Here is a 25,396-nt window from a genome sequence, read left to right on the forward strand (position 1 = left end):
TCGTAAAAGCATTCAAGGATCAAGTTAATTAATTAATCACTTAATGACACGTTGTAAAGTATTGACGAAAGTAATTAGTATGGATAATGACTCCAGAATATTATCCAGCTCAGTACGCACGTATACGTAGATTCGAGAAAGTATAAGTATAAATATAAGTCGAAAAAGTCGGGTCGCTACACCATATATGTGAGCCTAATACATGTATTACTTGGTTCAAATTGTAGCTATCTACATATTTGTAAGCTAACATAATTGTTATATTGTTTTTCAGTACATATGGTTTACACATAAGCTAACATATAAGTGCTCAATATGTGATTACGTATGTTTGCGTATCTTATGTGCAACAGAGCTAGCAAGCTCCAATAGTGATGCCATACCTTAGGTGCTCTAAAGATGATCAAAAGAGTTAGTATCAAGATGATATTAAGTTGCTTATTGATGTAATGTTGTAGTGACCCAAAATGTACGGGGTTGGATTGTGAAACATGTATGGGTTCAAATATGTCATCTTTTAGCACACTAGGAATCCGTGTTGTTGCCACGACATCTTAACTATTTCATACATAAAGTATTTACAATATTTTACTCCACTTCAACAATTTCCTTTCCGTAACCCCGCGAATTCGCGGGTCTTAAACTAGTTCTTATTTAAAAGAAAAAAAATTTGTTTTTACAATTTTGGAAAAGACAAATAGTTTGCAGGTCATAGCAACCTGATCCGACCTGACCCATTCAACACCTACATGTTTTGACTCGTTTGATGAGTTTTAGTTACCATGTTTATTGTAGACTGCCACACTACCAATGGATTTTCAACGGTAAATGCTCCTTTGATATCTTCTGTTTTAATAGTAAAAACAGGGGAAAATTGAGTGTGGTTGGATGATGAGTTTGGATTGGATATTTGTGTCTGCTACCCAAATCTACGATACCTTCTCATCTTCTTCGATTTGGTTCCGGTTCCACCATTTTCTATTAACTACTTCTAAATCACTTTCTTGTATGTATTAGCCAATTTGACCCTATTGATGGTGAAGACAATGACACTATTTATGTTTCGTATGGAGTAGATGAAGTCCAAACTCCAAATGCTGTTAGAAGTAATATGAAAATCAAGAATATGGGAGCACGATAGCTTCAAGATAATGCGGTTCCTTAAAGCATGGGTTACGCGATTTTCCTCTCACATGTTGGTCGTGAGACCGGTCGGTATGGGGCCGCCAGAGGGTCGGTTTACCCTTTAGAGTTATTGAAGTGGATAAAGCAATATCATTTCCCTTTGTTGTTTCGAGTACTTGCGTTGACTAATACAAAGTTGAGTCAAAATTATGATCTTTTGTAAGCAGATCTTGCAGAGCCTCAATCTAGTCATACAATTCAACGACTTCACAACAGGCTACATGCTAATCGTCTTGTGTTACCTTGTTTTTGTCCGAAGTCAAGATCTTATATTAAGGTACTATTTGCTTTACTTTAGTCTCGTTGTAGAAAATTCCATTTCCTAGCTATTCCTATAAATTAGAAGCACATCGTTTGACAATTATTCACAAACACAATTGGTTCTTAGCCTTGTAAATTTTTTAGCAAACTAATACTTCAACTCTTAATAGAAATTTAAAGAATAGTTTTGGAGATAAATGTTCAAACTTTCAACATGGAATCAATCCAAGTCCAAGAAGAGATCACGTTGATAAAGAAAACACGTGAGATTTATGAGAGAATTTCAAAGCTTGAAAGTCTCTAAACACTCGAAAGAAGTCGTCAAACTCTTAACTAAACTCATCCACACATGTATGATACATTGCAACCTTATGGACAACATTCAAGAAATAAGGTTGAAACTTATGAAAAAGCCATCAAATGTTTGAAAAAGCCCTCAGAGAGCTTCTCTTGATGTTGGCAGTACCATGAAAGGTTAAAAACTTCTTACTTGAAATGGGAATCGAACATGAGTGCAGTACCCAAGTTGTATTCTACCCTCATACCACTCAAGCCAAGCTTCGATGATGATATGTTTATTACTTTAATAAATGATAGCGATATGTGAATTGTCACAAACTTTTATACAACTTTGGGTTTTTTCATATTTCTTATGTGGGAATGAGTCTTAAAGATAATCATAACATGATTGAGTTAAATACAAAAAAAAAGATATCTATAATAGCATTCAAAGTGAGAAGCCAATAAACCATACAAGATGATTAATGATAGTATTATTGAGGTATGAAAGGGGGAAATCACATGAGATCGACAGTGGCGAATCTAGGATGAAAACGCAATGGGGTCCTAATTTTTTTTTGTAAATAATTATATTTAAAGGGTATTTTAGTGGTTGTTTACTTCCAAAAACCCATAAATTTTAAAAATATATGGGGTCCTATAATTGAATTTAGTGGTCCCGTACAATTTGATATATAAATAGTGTTAAAAATTTTCATTTTAGAGTGTGTTTGGATGAAATTAGCTGGAGCTTATAGCTGGAGCTTATAGCTGGAGCTTATGAGCTAGAGCTGGTGCTGGAGATTTTTTTCAAGCTGGTAGATAGAGCTTATTTATTTTATAAGTGTTTGGTAAACTAGCTGGAGTCTATTTTTCAGTTCATAAGCTCTACTTTTTTCATAAGTTACTAGAAGTAGCTTATTTTTTAAGAGCGTATAATTTTCATAAGCTCTACATTTTATGGGTGTGTTTGGGTGACGAGCTTCTTGGAGCTTATGGGAGCTTATAGGAGCTCGAGCTTATGATTTTAATAAGCTCCAAATCATAAGTTTCATTTGGTAGACCAAAAAAGTAGAAATTATGAAAATCATAAGCTCTGGAAAAATAAGCTACTTTCATTAGCTTATGAAAAAAAAGTAGAGCTTATGAACTGAAAAATAAGCTCCAGCTAGTTTACCAAACACTTATAAAAAATAATAAGCTCCAGCTACCAGCTTAAAAAAGAAGCTCCAGCTCCAGCTCCATCTCATAAGCTCCAGCTCCAGTTCCAGCTACAAGCTCCAGTTCCAGCTACTTTCATCCAAACACACCCTATGTCTACCAAACAAAGCTTATGACATGGAGCTTATTAAAATCATAAGCTCAAGTTCTAATAAGCTCACATAAGCTCCAAGAAGCTTGTGTGCCAAACACACCCTTAATGGGGTCATGGGACTCCACATGCCCAAAGGTGGAATCGCCACTGGAGATCGAGATCGTGATTTAAAAGTACTTTAAACTCAAATAAAAGAACATTGAGCTCATAAGCCTAGTGAGTTACATGTAATACATAACACACATTCCAAGTCAAACCTCATATAAGTCCTAGTTTCACATGCATTACAAAGTTTATATCATCGAGTGACAAACAACTACAAGTCCTAAATGGTCAGTCAACTTAATTCTTACATTTGATTCAGACATGGCTCGCCACAACTTCAATGATCAAGAACTAAGGTCACGACAAAAATATACCCTCATGAGATTTAAATTCTGATAACTAGGGGCACTCGTGTCCGTTGGTTTTGCATCGCCGTTTGCATGAGAAAGCCAAGTGGAGAGCTTTTTCCTAGAATCTGTACCGAGGGCTTCACATTTGCCAGCCATCACACTCAGGGGCGGTTTTTAATGGGGACAGGCGGGGCAGCCGCCCCCAGTGGATTTACAATTTTCAGTGTAAATTTTTTGGATTTTTCGACTTTGCCCCGGTGAATTTTTTTTTTGCCTCAAAACCTTTAAATCTTGCCCAAAGATCTCCAAATTTTACCCCAAAACCTTCAAATTTTGTCCACAAATGTTAAAATTTTGCCCCAAAACCTTCATAATTTGCTTAAAAATCTTCATTTTTAGCCCCAAAATCTCCATATTTTGTCCAAAAAATTGCCACGGTTTTAAATTTTTTTTTTTTGCCCCCGGTGACTTGGAATCCTGGTACCGCCACTGATCACACTGAATGGAAGTGGAGAAGTCGAGATCGATGCTCCAGCCACTTGACCAGCTGCTTCTAGTTTTGTCATGGATCTTCAAGAAAACAAAAGAAAAAAGAAATAGGACTTGAAGAAAAAAGAATCAAGTACAACCATTTTGTACTCTCCAAATAATTAGAGAATAAAAGTGTATAATTTGATCCATTTGTCCAACCAATGTCATGTAGGTAGTACAGTAACTTCAACAACAAAGATATTACTGATTCAAAAATGAACAGGTGATTAGAGGAATTACGGATTCAAGAAGTTGTCGAACGCTAATAGCATGGGACATGGAGCCTGGTGTTGGAGATTTAGTAACAAAACGGGGTAGATTCACAACAGTCAGAACAGAACAATACTCTTTTATATCTGCCAGACTTTATATAAGCTTGAAAGTCATCACTGATTCCCAAGTAATTATCGATCTACAATGAAAAAAATTATCAGGATGAAATTACATTTTCCATAAAAGTTAATCGGTTACGGAGTTACTTTACATCAGATTTAAACACCGGCTTAAGTAAATCAATATTATCAGGAATTTGATTTGATACATCTTGGCCGCAAACATCAGCATTAATGCTGATGATAACGTAAAAGTGATCTTCGGTGCGCCGAACATAACATGCCTGAACAATAGCAGACAAGAAGTTACATAACTATTCACACTTTACTTTTCCACAAAATTCGAATGTCGCAATCATAAAAACAAAATATATATATATATATATATATATATATATATATATTATACACTAAACTTCATTTGATGTCCACTCAATCACATTTCAACGTGTCTGAATGCAGCATTAATTTCAAAATTTGAAGAAAACGACCCATTGGAAACACCTGGTACAACAAAGTTAATTAATATACAAATTTCATTTAAAAATAAAAAATAAAAGTGATAATTAGGTGATGGATATGCATATAGAAGCTATGACGATCATGTTGGCAAAAATGTTAGCTGGATCTAGAAATAATTTGTTGTATCATATATGGGACTTTGTAGAGCTATACTGCACAAGCCCACTATTAGTTTAGATGACTTCAGCTCTCTCAACGTTGGTTGTCCACCACACCTTGTGGTTTGCAGCAATATCAAGATTTTAACCTAGAATGATCACAATAATTATAGCTGAAACTAAGTTTTTTTGTAAAAAAACAATTATCGAGGTCCCGGAAGTTTCATAGTTAAAATGATAGCCGACAGTTTGTGTATTTCAATTTACGCTTAGTATATTTTGAATATGTATATGTATATTTATGAAGCTAAAATTAATTTGGAGTTATATATTATGAAAGTTTTTTGCTCTCCTAAACAGATATGCAGTAAGGATTCATTTTTTATTCAATTAAATAATGATTTAATTATATTTTGCCTTATAATTATATATTATTTATTTTACAGTCAGCTTCAAAAATGGAGTTGCTGCAATTATAAATTTGATAAAAGGGGAATATCCTTCAGAACTGCCTGAAGATGAAAAGAAATGAAGAGAAGAGTCGAAAAATGACACCAAAGAAGGTTTTAGAAATTAGCCATCAAGATATAGCTAATTGTTACTGTATTATTTTAAGATTTAATATATTTGTTTTAGGATCAATATACTAACTTACTTCTTTTTATTGTTGTAATAAAACACAACTCTTAGTGCTGATTCGAAAAATATTGATGATTTTTGAAAGTATCAATTCATCTTCATGTATAGAAGTCGACGGTGAGATCAATAAAAGTATGCCCTATTTTATGGTTTGTTATATTTTTTTAACTTCTTCATTTTTCATTTATCACTATCATTAGTAATTGTATTTAACATAATGCTAATGCCCAACAATCCACCAAGTTATTATTTATACTACATTTAAGGGATTATAATAAGGGATTAACCATATGACAACATTAAATTATTAGTATTTGAATTTTGATATGATAATGCAATGATGTCACATAACTAACCCTTGTCATAGTCCCTAATATGATAAATAAATAATAACTTGATGAATTGTTGGATATTATACTATGTTAAAAATGTTATAATTTTGTAGGCTTATAACTACCTTTAGTGGTCTAGTTCTTGACTGTAGACTACTAATAAGTATATAGAGAGAATATGAGAGAATATGAGAGAATATATTTAGTGTATGTTTTATAAACTCATAACACACATATTTATACTCAAAAAATCTACTATACAATATCTATAATAATAATAAAATTAACATCCAATTTAACTTTTATAACACTCCCCCTTGGATGACAATTTTATTAGAGAATAACTAGTACTGCCTCGTTAAAAACCTTGCTAAAGAAAATCCATTGGGATAAAACTTTAGCTAAGGGAAAAAGAGTGCAGCATAGAGTTGACTCCCCCTCAAGTAGGCAACGCCTGAATTGTTACATCTTCTGAACATGCCTCATGCCAATATTATGAATGTGTGTTCTGAAAATAGCAGTTGGAAGTGCTTTGGTGAAAAGGCCAGCAGAGTTTTTGCTGGACTGAACATATCTCATTTCAATCTGGTTGTCCTTAATGAGATTTTGAGTATATGAGAAGAATCTAGGAGGTATGTGTTTTGTTCGGTCACTTTTGATATACCCTTCTTTCATCTGTGTTATGCAAGCTACATTATCTTCATAGATAGTTGTTGGACTTTTATCGCGTTCTAGTCCACAAGAATCAGTAATGAGTTGTGTCATTGATCTCAACCAAAAACATTCCCGAGTAGCTTCATGTAATGCAATCACTTCGGCATGATTTGATGATGTTGCAACAAGTGTTTGTTTTTTAGAACGCCATGATATTGCGGTACCTCCATTTAGGAATACATATCCATTTTGAGATTTAGCTTTATGTGGATCAGATAAATAACCTGCATCTGCATAACCAACCAAATCTTGTTTCGATTCGTTAGAATAAAATAATCCTAAATCAGTAGTTCCTCGAAGGTATCAAACTATTTGTTTGATCCCATTCCAATGTCTTTTGGTAGGGGCTGAGCTGAACCTTGTCAACAAATTAACTGCAAAAGAAATGTCAGATCTTGTATAATTTGTAAGATACATAAGAGCCCCAATTGCACTAAAATATGGAACTTCTGAACCAAGAAGATCTTCATGATCTTCTAGAGGATGAAATGGATTAGTATCAATATTAAGATCTAACAACCATATGAGTACTTAATGGTTTTTGTCTTGTCCATATTAAAATATTTTAAAATCTTTTCGGTATAAGTTGTTTGATGTATAAGTAAGTCATTAGTTATATGCTCAATATGTAAATCAACGTAATACTTGATTTTTTTTTATTTTAAAATCTTTCTTTAGAAGTTGAATGGCTTCATAGATTTCTTTATTTAAGATAATTGATATAAACAGCTATGATCACATATCCGAACATTGTTTTTATAAAAACACGTGCAAATAAGTTTATATGTATACCCTTTTCTTATCAAGTAGTAATTTAATCGATTATACCACATACGTCCCGATTGTATAAACCCATTTAGAAATCTTTGTGATTTAATGGAATATATTCCCTTGGGTTTTGCATTAGATGCTTATGATACCTTAACCCTTCAGGTATATTCATATATATATCACTATTAAGTGATCCATACAGATAAGTAGTAACAACATCCATGAGATGCATTTAAATAACTACCAGGTTGATTAAGTATCTAATAAGTAATTGTATTCATTATAGGAGGATAAGTTTTTCTCCTAATTCATTTATGGTCTTTGTGGGAAATCTTGAGTTACAAGTCTAGTTTTGCCTTGTAACTTCATTTGCACATTTCTTTTCGGATAAAAATTCATTTGTATCCCATTGTTTCACATCTTTAAAAGTGATAACGATTGATCCAAAAACTTTTCTTTTATTGAGCGATTCTAATTCAGCTCGTATTGCTCCTTTCCGTTGAGTTCAATCACGTCTATTTTGATATTCAATGACAGATTTTGGTTCCAGATCATCATCTTTATTAATAATGTCATTGTAACATTATATGAAAATATATCATCAAGATTTTTCATTTCATTTCAGTTATATTGCATAATTTATTGCAATTTATGTATTTACATTTATCAATATCCTCTGCAGAAGGAGTATTGATTTGTGGTTCTTCTTGAACACTTTCTTTTACCTCATTATCAGCTGATTTTCTTTTTCGAGGATTTTTATCTTTGGAACCAATTGGTCTCCCACGTTTCTGCCGTAGCAAAGACTCATGAGTGACATTATTGCCAGCTTTTGTAATTTCAATTCTAGCTGAAGCATTTATTGCTGGTATATATGATTTAGTCACTTATTTTTTGTATCTTTAAATGCATAAAGTAATTAATTTGCAAGTTCTTGCATATGCATTATATTTGAACTTTCTTTTCGCATTCTTTTGTGCGATGATCAATATTCCTTAATTGATGTTCACACCATGAAACATCATTTTATTTATATTTCATTTCTCCCCCTAATATAGGGAACAATGTTTCATTAAAGTGACAATCGACAAAACTTGCTGTAAAAACATCACCCGTCATGGGTTCAATATATCTTATGATTGAAGATGTTTCATATCTAACATATATTTCAATCCTTCTTTGAGGAACCATTTGTTGTGGTTATTCAATTAAAAATACACTGCACAACCAAATGTTCTAAGATGGAAAATATTTGGTCTCCACCAAAATTAAGTTGGTAATGGAGAATATTTATAACTTGCACTTGATTTAATGCGAATTAATGTCACATCATGTAATTTTACATGTCCCCATATAAATATTGAGAGTTTTGTACTCATTTCTAATTGTCTAGTTATTAGCTGCAAGCGTTTATCTATTGATTTAGCTAAACCAATTTTGTGTATGCACATGAGCAACTGGATGTTCAACAACAATCCTTGTAGACATATAATAATCATTAAAAGCTTGAGATGTTAACTCACCAGCATTATCAAATCTCATCCTTTTAATGGTGTAATCAGAATAATGTGTTCTTAATTTAATAATTTGTGCAAGAAACTTTGCAAATGCCATATTACGGCTTGATAACACACAAACATGAGACCATGCGTTAGATGCGTCTATTAGAAAAATGGTCCACATGATGGATGAATTGGTCCATATATATACCCTTGAATTCTTTCAAGAAACATTGGTGATTATTTCTCAATGTGCTTTTCATTAATCGCCACATGTGCTTTTCATTAATCACCATATGTGTTTTTCGTTAATCACTATATGTGCTTTTCATTAATCACTATATGTGCTTTTCATTAATCACCATATGTGATTTTCATTAATCACCATATGTGCTTTTCATCATATATCATTTTCACCATATGCGCTTTTAATCATATGTGCTGCGCTTTTCGTCATATGCACTTTTCATTATATGCGCTTTTAATTATATGCGCTGTGCTTTTCATCATATGCGCTTTTTATCATATACGCTTTTAATCATATGCGCTGCGCTTTTCATCATATACGCTTTTTATCATATGCGCTTTTAATCCTATGCGATGCGCTTTTCATCATATGCGCTTTTTATCATATGCGCTTTTTATCATATGCGCTTTTCGGTGCTACATAGATATTTCTCATTTTCGATTATCATTGACTGATAATCATATCCATTATGATATATATCAGAGAAACTTAACAAATTTCTCTTTGATTTGGAAGAAAACAAAACATTGTTTACCAAAAAAATCGTACCATTTGGTAATATGAAATTTTGCCTTTTTCGTTCCTTATATCAAGTTTGCAAGAGCTGATATAGTATTTATAATTCCTTCATTTGATTTAAATCAATGAAATATTTCTTAGATTTGATCATAGTGTGTATGTTACTACTATCTGCAATACATAGGTCTTTACCATTTAATTGATGTTGTATTTCAGCAGGATTCATACTAAAACTTCAAATAAGATAAGCAAATAATGAGTTATATTTCAGCAAGATAATCAAATTATATTATGTCAAAATCCGACCTTAACCATAAGGACGAATACAATAACATATGATTTCATCGCGAGGTATTGACCTCTATATGCGACGTTTTTCAAAAACTGCATTCGTTTTTACAATACAAACCATGACTTTTATTACAAATACAAGGTTTAAATAAGATAATAATGATTATCGTTTAGCGATAATCTTAGACTTACAAACTTTACATGTGATAATAACAATACGACTTCCAACATATTTTACATTACAAATCCTCCGATATGCAGTTTTATTTTTGACACAAATATGCATACTCAAGATCTTGCTTAAATTCAACATGTTGCAGCGGAAGCTTTTAGTTATCACCTGAGAATAAACATGCTTAAAACGTCAACATAAAGTTGGTGAGATATAGGTTTAATGCCGGCAGTGTTATGAATATAGACCACAAGATTTCATATATAAACATTTTAATAAAAATATTCTAAGTTGTTGAGCACTTGATAACCATACTTAACATTTAATCAACGTCGCATATTCCCTTTATTATGAAATCTTACTACACCGTACCAAGTGTAGTCACCGAAACGAAGTACTGTGCAACCGTTGAATACTGGTCGTCCAGTCCGGTTGGGGTTGTCAGGCCCGATAGATCTATCAACAGGATTCGCGTTTACAATACCGCATGTAAATAGTAGTTACCAAGTTACAGGGAGATATGCCAGTGGTACAACTCAACGTAGAATATATTTTTAAGTACTTGTGTCTATAACGTAAATCATAAAATGCATGTATTCTCATCCCGAAATATTTAGAGTTTAAAAGTGGGACTATATACTCACCTTTTCCTTGAAGGTATTTAACTCGACTTGGTCTCCGATAGATATCACGAACCTAACCATATATATAATATATCAACATATTTTCTTTTCAAGTAATCGTTACATATATATATATATATATATATATATATATATATATATATATATATATATATATATATATATATATATATATATATATATATATATATACTTATAATACTTTTAATATTTTCTTAGTCCGTAGTTAGCAGTCTGTTGTTAATGGTCCACAATTAGTTGCTCAATAAAATAAATAAAGACCCCATCGTATTCGTATTGATCAGAATTAATCTCGACCCATGGTACCATGTTGTCAAATGACGTGTTGCGTACATAAAGTACCGTGTTGTCAGATGACGTGTTGCGTACAATCATGAGGTCTTATGATTAATCTTCTCGTGTTGTTTACGGGTGGTCCTGAAATATATAAAATCAAATCATAAGTAAATATATATTAAATATTATGTTAATTAGCCAAGATATGATTAATCCGATTTTGTCATAATATGATATATTACAGGTTTTGAAGTGTTTTAAAAATCAAATTAGAAGGATCTATTTAGTTTGCGAACAGGTTTGAAATCATTCAAACTATGTTCTTGTTGTTAAAAATTTTATAACACAAAATAAGATAGCTAAATAAATATGAACTGAATAAGATTATGAATAAGGTTACTACCTCAAGTTACTTGGATAAAGCTACTGGAAAAGATAGAAAATAATCTTGTTCAAACTTTCTTATGATGATTATAGGTTGTTCATGAAGCTAGTTCTTCATGAGTATTTGCTGAGATTGTGAAGAACACTTAGAGTTCCTAAGAGTGTTTTTGGTTAGAGAAAGATGGTTGTAAGAATGAAATAAAAAGCCAAGGTGATGGTGATACTTATAGGACAGTCTGGTTGTTGAGGGAACAAGGATAAATTATTGTGTTGAGTTGTTGAGTAATAAAGACAAAATAATCAACAAGTATATGAAGAAATTAAAGACAAAAGATGAACAACACTACCAATAAACTGCCCTCTGTTCCAGCAGCAAGAACACGAGCTACAGGCCTCTTTAGACAAATTCAACGGTTGAAAATGTTGGCACTGATTTCAGGAAGACACAGCCCAAAAATGAAGAAGATTCAACGGTCGAATCTCCGGGGATCGTCGATTTTCTGGCCTGCTGTCACTGTAGAAGGAAATGGAGTTTCACTCTTTTTCTTGATCTATCTCTCTGATCTCTCTTGATAAATACAGCTGCAAACAATTAACATATTAATGCCCCCAGATGTTGACCAGGTCAAACTTCATCTTGGGCCTATTTTGTTGGGCTTGGGTTTCCTCATAAATGGAAAACTTAAATAAAACCCAACAATATGTTGGTAAAAAATTTCATCTATGTTTCGGTCATTGTTATAGTTTTTTGTTTAGTTGGTTACTTTCTAGGCGCGAGCCTTCCTGTTTTCCCCGAGTCCTTCTGTTTTCCTGTCGAGGGAGTTTTCCTTTTGGAAAACGGCCTCGTTTCTATACGAATATTCGTTTTTAATGAGAAAAAAAATATATAAAAATGAATAATTTGATCCATATGTCCAACCAATGTCATTTAGGTAGTACAGAAACTTCAAATAAAACAGGATCGTTTACAATCTTTATAGGATAGATTAATGAACAAGTGATTAGAGGAATTACCGATTCAAAAAGTTGCCGGATAGCATGAGACATGGAACCTGACGTTGGAGATTTAATAATAAAGCGGGATAGATCCAAAACAGATGATTCACTGCTTGCATCATCCTCAAATAATGAATTGGCAGGGTAATCCTAAAAAATAACAGCAGATATTATATTATATTATATTATATTATATTATATTATAATTTATATATATCCTAAAAATACAAGAGAATTTAGAAATCTGACACATTGCAAAAGGTTACCAATTAAAAAAAAATTAGATTCGTTCGAATGAGCAACTCTATGAGAGTGATTCAAATTAAGCGTCGATTATAGGCCAAACATTGCATCATCTGGCATGAACGTTTCAAATAACTGTATAAGCAGTTCTTCTGCTTCCATCTTATGATAGTAGACAAAACACACATAAAGTTATATTTTATCAATCATTTAATCCATTAATATGATTAAAAAGATGAACGATTCATCAGAACTAGTACCTTGGTTACACTAGATAACTTCACAACTAAAATATCAATAAATTTCTCATATGATTTAGAAAACTTGCTTTGCAACTTAGCAAGTAGTAAACCATCACGGTCAGAACAATACTCTTTTAAATCTGCCCGAGACTTTACATAAACTTGAAATTCATCACTGATTCCGAAGTAGTTGTCGATCTACAACGAAAACAATTATCAGGATAAATTACATTTCCCATAAATGTTACTATTTGGTTACAGAGTTAGCTTACATCAGGCTTAAACACTGGTTTAAGTAAACCAATAATATCAGGAATTTGATACATCTTGGCAGCAAACATCAGCATCGCTGCTGATAATGTAAGAAGCGATCTTCGGTGCACCGAACATAACATGCCTGAACAATACCAAAAAAACATGTTACATAACTACAAGATTCGAAGGTTGTAAAATGCAGTTTCACATACCGTTGGTATGATCTAATGATATCTTCAAAAGTGACAGTGGAAGTTGGAAGATGCTAACTACAAGATTATCATTAGTATTCTGCAACAATATACATTAGAAATAAGAAATGTCAATGACAAGTTAAAGATAGATACGGTATTATACAAAGAAAATAAATAAAAGATGCATGCCATATGCTCACCCTAAGACACATAGAAATGAGTGTTAGGAAGAAAGAATAAGCTAAAGCTTCAATATTTGGAACATTGTTATCAGGAAGATTGGCTTGTATCCATAAGGCAGACAACAATTTAGTTATTTGATCCTCACTAAACTTCATTACAGATGATGATGCGGGTGCATCTGAGTCTGCAACTAAACTTGATCAGGCTCGTTTGTTAAGCCAGACTTACAATGGGGCATTGTTGACCCAGACTTGCAACATGCCAGATCTTGATATTAAGGCAATATTTGGGTTTAAATCTCCCGGGGAAGAATCTGACCTCATGGCAACCCAACAGGTCCACAGTCAATGAACCATATTAATGAGTCTTAATTATCTATTAAAGTACTTCTTTAGTTTTTTTCATATTCCTGTATTTTCCCAAGCAAGTTTTAAATGTTTGTTGTGGGAAATCTAATAGTTTCCAGCCTTATATAAGGGCTCCCAAGTTGTAATTGCTCATCAGTTTAGTTTTTTTTTTGAATAAACAACAGCTTGTGAAGTTTATTTTGAGTGTTTACTCTATAAAGGAGTCGATTGTTGATTGTTCTTAGTGTGGTGCTACTGCTTTATCACTAATAACATCATCTTTCGCCAATCTAATTGATCTTGGTGGTGTTTAATTACTTTAACCTCGATTCAATTCAGATTGCCAGGCTTGGTGGTGGCGACTTTATCCAAGTCATATCTTTTGTTCTTTATTTTCAGTTCCTTAATATCTCAGTAACCTACCTCACACGTATCAGATGATTCCTGTCAAAATTATTAAATAAATATTTTATACTATAAAAAAAAATATAAAAATTGTCATCTAGTGCCAAGTCGAGTTGTTGCAGCTTTCAAGTGGAAGTTGCAAAATAAAAAATAACTTTAAGAGGAAATGAGTGAGATGTGACATGTCAACCAGGTCAGGAGACACCAAAGCGCATTTTCAACGCACGGAACCTCATGATCATATTATTAAACAGAAGTTAATTATTAAAGTAAAATGAATTTTGTAACAATATATCACACTTATTATTAATTAAAACAATTTAGTTTGGACATGTTAGCAGTCAACCCGGACCACTTCAATTTGCAACAATAAGATCAGCCATTATGACTCGAACCCATTATCCAACCGGCCCAAACCACCAGTTCGTAACCTCTACAAAAATACGCAAAATGTGACGACAGCCTGACAAGGGGGCTTACCGCATTACACGATGCAATTTCTCCAGCAGTAATGGAACTTAATTTCAGAAAGTTTGAAGATTTCTTCGGGCCCCACGCATGTTTCTTTTCTGCCTCGGTGTTTTCATTTTTCCGAGAAACCATCCTGAATACAGATTTCACTTTTTTCGATAGTTGTTCCATCTTTTTCTCTCCTAAGCTTATCGAGTAACGATGTAACCAACGCGAACACGGATGCACTAACAGAACTCCATCTCCTTGTAATATTTGGTGCATCAAGTCTCAAATGATTAGAGCTTGGAATGAGAAGAACAGAAAAGATTTGATGTCCACTGAAACGCATTTCAACTTCTGAATGTAGCTTTAATTTCAAAATTTGAAGAAAACGACCCTCTGGAAACGCCTGGTACACGAAAGTTAAATAATTTACACATTTCATTTGAAAATAGAAAAAAAATGATAATTAGGTGATGGATATACATATACCTGATGTGTATTTGATGAAACAGATGCATGACGATCATGTTGGCAAGAATAATTAAACTATTCTACTAGAAGGCAAGTTTTCAAGTGTTGTAGACATTACGTCAAAAAGGGGAGGTGCATCAGCAATCTAGCAAAGACAAATAAAGCTCGGATCAAAAGTTCATAATCCGAATGAAATAATATATAAAGTTGTTGGAAAATAGACATACGCCTTTGAAGTAACATATTCAAGCAAAAACCACGTTCTCCAACTGATTCCACGGTTGCTTGAAGGCTTTACCTCAGATGCCAGCAGAGATCACTCACGTATCCGATATGTTTTACTGTATGATGTATGACTTCAATTCAGGATCACGTGAAACATTTTGGTGATCCAAATGGTGAACAATTGAAGCTGATATCAACGGCTTGTTTTCCGAAATCACAACACAAGAAAATTTAGTACTTAAAAATACTGCGAATAGCATATAAAAATAAAGATAACCAAGAAAGACACTTGGAAGGTGCCGTAATGGGTCGTGTTTTCGTTTGTTGGCTGCATCGATTTAGGCTGCTTTTTTGATGTAGTGTGTTTGTTTGGTCGTTTCTTGTGGCTCGTTGGCTTGTGAGGCATGTCTCAAAGCCGTTTTTTTTGTTCTGCATTGTAACGTTTTTCATTCATTAATTCATTCTTCACCGGGTATTTATTACCCTTTACCCAAAAAAAAATAAAGATAACCAAGATAGAAATAGAAGAATAAAGTACCTGTACTCTCTACAAAGCACGCCATATCGGATAAAACAATCAACCCTAACCCACTAGGAGGAATCCATAAACCTAGGGAAGCCTCCAACAACCTTGCTGTAAGAATGTTAGTTGGATTCAGAAATTATTCAGTGTCTCATATATGGGACTTGGTAGAGAGAACTATACCGCAGCAGCCCACTATTGGTTGAGATGACCCCACCTCTTTCAATGTTGGTTGTCCACCATACCTTGTGGTTGGTAGCAATATCAAGGTTTTTCCCTGGAATGATTACAGCTAAAGCTAAGTTTTTTTGTAAAAAAAACTATTATCAAGATCATGGAAGCTTCATAAATGGGTGAAATTGATAGCCGGTGGTATGTGTATTTCAATTTAGGATTAATATTTTAGGTTTTAAAAAGTATTTTAATCTCTTAACTTTTTTCTTATATTTTGAATAGGTTTTTTTGAAGCTAAGATTAATTTGGAGTTATATATATTGGAAGTTTTTGCTCTCCCAAATAGATATGCAGTTAGGATTCGTTTTTAATTTAGTTAAATAATGATTTGGTAATATTTTCTTTTAGTGATAATTATATTTATTTATTTTACAGTCAATTTCAAAAATGGACTTCTTGTTGCAATCATAAATTTGAGAAAAGGGAAATATCCTCCGGACTACCTGAAGATGAAAATTATGGCCCTATTTCTTTCTCTCAGTGATAGGGACTTTTCTTTTCATCTTCATGCAATTCTGAAGGACATTCCCCCTTTCTCAAATTAATGATTGCAACAATAAGTCCATTTTTGAAGTTGACTGTAAAATAAATACATATACACTATCACTGAAAGAAAATATAACCAAATCATATTTTAACTAAAATAAAAACGAATCGTTACTGCAAATCTGTTTGGGAGAGCAAACACCTTCCAATATATATAACCCCAATTTAATCTTAATTTTGGAAAAGCATTCAAAATATAAGGAAAAAATTAAAAAATTAAAATACTTTTTAAAACCTAAAATACTAATCCTAAATTGAAATACAAATACCATCGGTTATAATCTTCACCCATCTATGAAGTTTTCACGACCTCGATAATAGTTTTCTTACAAAAAACTTAGCTTCGTTTGTAAATATTGTAGGAAAAAACCTTGATATTGCTACCAACCACAAGGTTGGTGGACAACCAACAATGAGAGAGCTCAAGTCATCCCAACCAATAATGGGATGCTGTGGTATAGCTCTCTCTACCAAGTTCCATATATGGGACACTGAATAATTTCCAGATTTAGCTAGCATTCTTACAGCAAGGTTGTTGGTGCCTTCCATAGATTGAATACAAATTTGAGCCCATATTTTTGGTGTTTGAACCTCTTCTCTTCTCTATATCATATGCAAAGAAACAACTTTATATAAAAAAAACATATTCACATGTGTTATCGAAGTACAAAATTTTCATAAAAAGAGAGGAAAAAAGATAACCTAGTCAAAAGGGAAAGATCTTTCTTTTTTGCCCGTCGTTATACGAGAATGTAGCTAAAATCAAATTCATTTATAGCTCTCCGTGCTTCACATCTAACCACTTCATCAACCCAATTTTGATGTGCTTCTCCTCGCTCATCGTCTTGTTTGCGGGTCGTAGTGGAATCATAGTTACTCAAAGTGACATTTACAATCTGCATTGTTGGAGTTCACACGAAGCAATTTGAATATAATCACAAATGTAATTTATTATATCTGCGACAAAAAAGAATACCAAAATCAAATAACAAATGGCAGAAATTGGCGAACCTCATTGAATTCATCAAACATATGTGAGAACTCGGTCATAAACCAAATCTGCATTTTTGATGTGTTATCTAAAGACAAAGAAAAGGACATTGTCTACCAAATTTAACAAAAAAAAAGGGTTGTAAAATTGAATCACATATGAACCATTTGTTAATCATGTACCATGCTTGAAAGGCATTGCATACTTGCTGCCCTTAATCGCGTTTTTTCATCATCTCCTTTAGGTTTACGGGCTAGCATACAAACCTTTGGAACTAAATTTTCAAGATTGTGCGTGTAAGTTGCATCCACTTGCAGAGAACCATGTCTAACGTTACACAGCATATGAAAGTATCAATTTTTTTTTATAACCATGGTTCCGAACTTTGGCTGACTAATCCACGGGATATCGTACAATCTTGTTATTACAAAAATTATAGAAAAAAATCACCTGACTATAGATGAATCTTGTAAGTGTTTGACATCCAATTATCTGAACTGTATCTCGTTTGGAATCTTCCAAAAGTTCAGTAGAAACATTCAGCAAGTTAACAGCAGAATATGCCCTAAAAATTAGGTTACAAGAAAATGGCATTATTTCAACTACAAATAAGTTGCATAGATTCTATAAACACTTTCAATACAAGTTATTTGAATGAAAAAAAAAAAAACTTACATTTGCTCTTTACACATTCAGATCAAGTTAATATACACTTTGGTGACAACACTGACCAATTTAACATGATCTACCCGCAACTCCTTGTAGCATCGTTCCTCAAGATACTTTGCAATCTACACATAAAAATTTCAATAGTTTCTCTAACACGAGTTATTGCATGTCAATAAATCGATACAAAAGGAAAAGGTCACCGACTTTCGGACTACGTAAAGGATTTTTAGCAGCATATTCACACAATTTCGCAATTTTACGATCGTTGACAGAACCACCTGATGGGAAAATAGTCACAACGGACAATCTACAAAACGGAAACAAACCCGTTTGACCAATACTTTCCCGACCCGTATGAACCCGTGAGGATGCTAACAAACAAGCTATACCACAATCATCACAAATCAGTCCCAATTCTGTCCCAAATCAGCAGCAAAACAATAATCAAGCACACACTAAAACACGAGACTTTTTACGTGGAAAACCTCTCAAAATCGAGAGTAAAAACCACGGGACTCGTAAGCCACTTAAATTCCACTATCATCAACAAAGAGAGCAATACAATAATCCTTCTCTAGATCAACTAGAGGCATACAACATCATCATACTCTTGAACAACAATAATCAACAAGTATATGAAACAATTAAAGACAAAAGAAGAATTTCATCACCCAAAATTCTGCTACTGTTCGACCTGCTGTAACTCAAGCTACAGACCACTTGAGACGAATTCAACGGTTGAAAATGTTGGCACTGATGTCAGGAAGACACAGCCCAAAACTGAAGAAGATTCAACGGTCGGATCTCCGGGGATCGAAGGTTTTCTGGCCTGCTGTCACTGTAGACGGGAATTGGGGTTTTGACTCTTTTTCTTGATCTCTCTGTGATCTTTCTTACTCTCTTGATAATGAAAACAGCTGCACCCAATTGAGATTTGAAATGCCCTCAAATGATTGACCAAGTCAACCAACATTTGGGCCTAATTTGTTGGGCCTTGGGCTTGGTTTTAATTTCCTCATATTTGGAAACTAAATAAAATACCCAACAAATCTCCCCCTTTTCAATTATGAGGAAGGAATCGCCATCCCGGCGATCGAGCAACATACCTTGAGCTTCTCACTTGCTAAAGCCTTTGTGAACATGTCGGAACCATTATCATCGGTGTGAACTTTATCAAGTTCAAACGAACCATCTTCAAGACGTTCTCTAATCCAATGATACAGCACATCTATATGTTTTGTCCGCTTATGATACATAGAATTTCTAGCCAAATGAATCGCACTCTCATTATCACAAAGAACCACATATCGTGATTGCTTAAACCCAAGGTCTTGTAGAAACCTTTTCATCCACAATAGTTCTTTGCACGCTTCTGTTGCTGCCATATATTCAGCCTCGGTCGTAGACAATGCAACACACTTTTGCAACCTTGATTGCCATGACACTGCTCCCCCTGCGAAAGTCATCAAATATCCAGAAGTGGATTTCATGTTATCTTTGTTTCCTGCCATATCTGAGTCTGTATAACCAACAAGCATCGGCTCTCCATTTCCAAACGTGATACCCAATTTTGAAGTACCTCGTAAGTATCTCATAATCCATTTAACTGCTTCCCAATGCTTCTTACCCGGATTTGACATAAACCGACTAACAACACTTACCGCATGAGCTATATCTGGCCTAGTACACACCATAGCATACATCAAGCTACCAACTGCTGACGCATATGGAACTATATCCATCTCCTCAACATCCTCCTTTGAAGTAGGACAATCTCTTTCTGTTAGCTTAAAGTTGTTTGTAAGAGGGGAACTAACCACTTTAGCATTCTTCATGTTGAATCTACTTAGCACCTTTTCAATGTATTGCTCTTGTGATATATGTAACGTCTTAGCACCTCTATCTCTAGAAATCCGAATGCCAAGAATCTGTTTTGCTGGCCCCAAGTCTTTCATAGCAAAAGACTTGCTCAATTCTCGCTTCAACTGCGCAATTCTTTTAATATTTTTACCAACAATTAACATATCATCAACGTATAACAACAATATGATGAAATCATCATCACCAAACCTCTGAAAGAAAACACAATGATCTGAAGTTGTCTTTCGGTAGCCTTGCTTTCCTATAACCGACTCAAACTTCTTATACCACTGTCTCGGTGCTTGCTTCAACCCATATAAACTTTTCTGAAGTCTACAAACATAATTTTCTTTACCCTTAACCCGAAAACCTTCAGGTTGCATCATGTAGATTTCCTTATCCAAATCACCGTGAAGAAAAGCAGTCTTGACATCCATCTGTTCAACCTCAAGATCAAGACTAGCAGCTAATCCAAGAACCACTCGAATAGATCCCATCTTCACAACCGGTGAGAAAATCTCATCAAAATCAATACCCTTTCTCTGGCTGAATCCTTTAACGACTAACCTAGCTTTGTACCTTGGTTGTGAAGTAAGCTCATCTGTCTTCACTTTGAATACCCATTTGTTTCTCAAAGCTCTCTTGACTTTAGGTAACTTCACCAGCTCATAAGTATTGTTCTCATGCAAAGAATTCATCTCATCTTGCATAGCTTCACCCCACTCTTTCTTATGCGCATCTTTCATTGCTTCTGAATAACATTCTGGCTCTCCCCCATCAGTAACTAATACATACTCATCAGCAGAATATCTAACAGAAGGATGACGGTCTCGAGTAGACCGCCTAAGTGGGACAAATGGGGGCACATCTGGTACTGGAATCTCTACCTGCTCCGGAGCATAATCATCATCAGTACCATGTTCATCATTATGAACATCATCTCCAACATGTTGTGGAGTAACTGGATCCAAATCAACAAGATCAGTACTAGGTTGAGGAACTGAATCTGTCTTCTCAACATCTTTTAACATCCGATCTTCTGTAAAAACAACATCTCGACTTCGTACAAGTTTCTTCTGAACTGGATCATATAACCTGTACCCAAAATCATCTTCACCATAGCCGAGGAATACACATGGCTTAGTCTTCATATCAAGCTTTGACCTCTCATCTTTGGGAACATGAACAAAAGCTATACATCCAAAATCTCGTAAATGACGGTAAGAAACATCTTTGCCGCTCCAAATCCTGTTAGGAACATCAAAATGCAAAGGAACACAAGGGGTTAGATTAATAATATGAACTGCCGTATTTAAAGCCTCACCCCAAAAGGAATCGGACAACCCTGCATGTGAAAGCAAACATCTAACTCTCTCAACTAAAGTTCTGTTCATCCTCTCTGCTAAGCCATTCAACTGAGGTGTCTTTGGTGGAGTCTTTTGATGCCGAATACCATTCTCCTTACAATAAGCATCAAATCTGCCAATGTATTCACCGCCATTATCAGTCCGAATACACTTGAGTTTCTTCCCCGTTTGCCTTTCAACTAGTGCATGAAATTCCTTAAACTTCTCATATACTTGATCCTTTGACTTTAAGGTATAAACCCACACCTTCCTGGAATGATCATCGATGAATGTAACAAAGTAGAAACATCCACCAAGTGTCCTAGTCTTCATAGGCCCACAAACATCCGAATGCACTAGATCAAGTATGTTCTCCATTCGAAAAGGAGAATGACTCTTAAACGCAACTCTGGTCTGTTTCCCTGCCAAACAGTGAGAACACTTACTCAAATCAATACCACTAACACCCGACAACACATTCTTCTTGAACAAGATAGACATCCCCTTTTCACTCATGTGGCCAAGTCTTTTATGCCACAACTCAGTAGAATCAACATTGTCCACTGCGTTAACAATGTTCTGGATGATCTTCGGACGCGTAATGTATAATCTTGAGTCTTTCTTGCCTCTTCCCACTATCATAGAACCAAGAGTTAGTTTCCAAATACCATTACCAAAACCGTTATAATAACCATCATCATCAAGAATGCCTGTTGAAATAACATTAAGTCTCATATCCGGAACATGTTTTACATTATACAAAACTAACTCCATTCCCGTGTCAAATTTCAAACAAACATCTCCAATACCAACGATCTTTGATAACCCGGCATTACCCATCCTAGCAAATCCATAGTCACCTGGAGTGTAAGATGAGAAGTGATCTCTACAAATTGCAACATGACATGTAGCACCACTATCAACAATCCAACTCGTGTCATCATGAGTAAGATTGATCATATCATAATCAATACAAACAAAGAAATCATCTGTGATAGCGTTAACTTCAACCTTATCATCATCACCACCATCACTTTTCTTTTGTTTATTCTTGTCATATGCCTTTTTCTTCTCATTCTTCAACTTTGGACAATACCACTTTGTGTGCCCCTTTTCATGACAATTATAACACTCAACATTAGCAAATTTACCTTTGCGTGAGCTGCTACGATGATTGCCTCTTTTACCCTGACCTCTACTATGACTTCTCCCCCGCGTTTCTGTGACCAAGATATCTGACTGTGAAGAGGAACCTTGTGACTTTCTTCTCATCTCTTCATTCAAAATACTACCCTTAGCCAATTCCATGGTGATAGTACCATTCGGTGCAGAGTTGGACAAAGATGTCCTAAAAGTCTCCCAAGAGTCTGGTAATGTACCAAGTAACCAGAGACCTTGAATCTCATCCTCAAACTTGATACCCATACCTGCAAGCTGATTTATAATACCCTGATATGCATTTAGGTGATCTGTAATAGGAGTCCCATCATGATACTTCAAAGGCATCATCTGCTTAATTAAGAACAACTTGTTATTCCCAGTCTTTCGTTCATATAACTGCTCAAGCTTTTTCCATAAGGCTTTAGCATCAGTCTCCCCAGTAATATGATTCACAACATTATCATCAACCCACTGCCGAATATACCCACATACTTGTCTATGCAAAATTTTCCATTGAGCATCAGATTTTTCCTCAAGTTTATCCTCAGTAAAAACAGGCAAATAATAATCTTTCACATAAAGAAGATCCTCCATTTTACCTTTCCAAACATGATAATTTGAACCATTTAAACTAATCATTTTACTTGTATTAGCTTCCATCTTTCACACAAGTCAAATCAAATAACCTAGCTCTAGATACCAATTTGATGGGAAAATAGTCACAACGGACAATCTACAAAACGAAAACAAACCCGTTTGACCAATACTTTCCCGACCCGTATGAACCCGTGAGGATGCTAACAAACAAGCTATACCACAATCATCACAAATCAGTCCCAATTCTGTCCCAAATCAGCAGCAAAACAATAATCAAGCACACACTAAAACACGAGACTTTTTACGTGGAAAACCTCTCAAAATCGAGAGTAAAAACCACGGGACTCGTAAGCCACTTAAATTCCACTATCATCAACAAAGAGAGCAATACAATAATCCTTCTCTAGATCAACTAGAGGCATACAACATCATCATACTCTTGAACAACAATAATCAACAAGTATATGAAACAATTAAAGACAAAAGAAGAATTTCATCACCCAAAATTCTGCTACTGTTCGACCTGCTGTAACTCAAGCTACAGACCACTTGAGACGAATTCAACGGTTGAAAATGTTGGCACTGATGTCAGGAAGACACAGCCCACAATTGAAGAAGATTCAACGGTCGGATCTCCGGGGATCGAAGGTTTTCTGGCCTGCTGTCACTGTAGACGGGAATTGGGGTTTTGACTCTTTTTCTTGATCTCTCTGTGATCTTTCTTACTCTCTTGATAATGAAAACAGCTGCACCCAATTGAGATTTGAAATGCCCTCAAATGATTGACCAAGTCAACCAACATTTGGGCCTAATTTGTTGGGCCTTGGGCTTGGTTTTAATTTCCTCATATTTGGAAACTAAATAAAATACCCAACACCACCTGCACCAAAAGTATAACTTTACCTTTTACTTTCTAATATAATAAAGGACTTCATTCATGATTCATGAAATAGAAACTGAACAAGAATGTAATTCATTATATAATGTAAAAAGTACTAACAGGCGATTTAGGAAAATTTTCAGCTAGTAATTCCTTGTATCTCTTCACAGGTTGCCTTGAACGTGAGCTCAGTGCAGGACTTTCTTGAAATTACACCCATTTTCCTGTGCAATTTTCATCATATTTTAGTCAAAATTAGATCAATTACCACTTATCATAACCCTAGTTATACATAGATCCTTAAAAACCCTACATGAACACATTCCTCTTTAATAACTTACAACAACCACAAAAAACCAAAATGTAGAAGGAAAAATAAGTATAAAATTGCCTATCAAAATACAATTATGAAAAATTAGCGTAAAGTGTAGTACTTACTCCGTACAAAATTAGCCATAACCCTAAATTTTATAAAGCCGGTAAAAATTAGCGTAATACTTACAAAAACAAGCAAGATCAACACTTTTGAAGCAAACCCAGAATAATAATAATAATAATAGTTAGTACAAGAAGAAGAAAAATAAGAAAGCTGCTACTTTGACCCAGAAGAGAAGCGGATCTGGTATGTGAAATCGGGTTTTTCTTTAGAAAATTTTGTTTGAATTGAAATTTCAAATTTGGAATACTAGTGTTTTGTGATTTGTGAAGTGTACTGTGTACTGTGTACTGTGTACTATGATCACGTGGTGACAAAGAGAAGAAGAGTAAAACAAGAGAACCAAATAATCACCAGGAAATTTTCTTTATGCACAAGATTTGTATTTGGACAAGTTGACAAATGGTGTAAGAGATACAAGTGCTATCACAAATGCAATGATATGAATAGGTGTTAGATTCATTTGGTTCAACTCGTTCTTTGAATTGGGTCCGTGCTCTTCGGTAACGGTCTTTCAATTCTTTAATCTGAAACAGCTGCACTTTTGTTGGAAGAGTCGATTTGAACTGGGGTTATGTGTGAAATAGCATGATTAGTTAAAACTTACTGTTCATTTTCAATTTTCTTCTAACGACACATGTTTCCGTTCTTTACGTCTGATTTGTGTAGAGTTTGAAGCAGGAAAGATCATTGACAAAACGACAGTCAT

The 25,396-nt window shown here is 34.4% G+C and overlaps 1 pseudogene; it reads right to left on the bottom strand.

Moving 5' to 3' along the window:
- Positions 1–1,310: 1,310 nt before the first annotated feature.
- On the bottom strand, positions 1,311–25,396 carry LOC139849374 (protein SEMI-ROLLED LEAF 2-like; annotated as a pseudogene).

This window comes from Rutidosis leptorrhynchoides, chromosome 1 (assembly GCF_046630445.1).
Source record: "Rutidosis leptorrhynchoides isolate AG116_Rl617_1_P2 chromosome 1, CSIRO_AGI_Rlap_v1, whole genome shotgun sequence".
Lineage (NCBI taxonomy): Eukaryota > Viridiplantae > Streptophyta > Magnoliopsida > Asterales > Asteraceae > Rutidosis > Rutidosis leptorrhynchoides.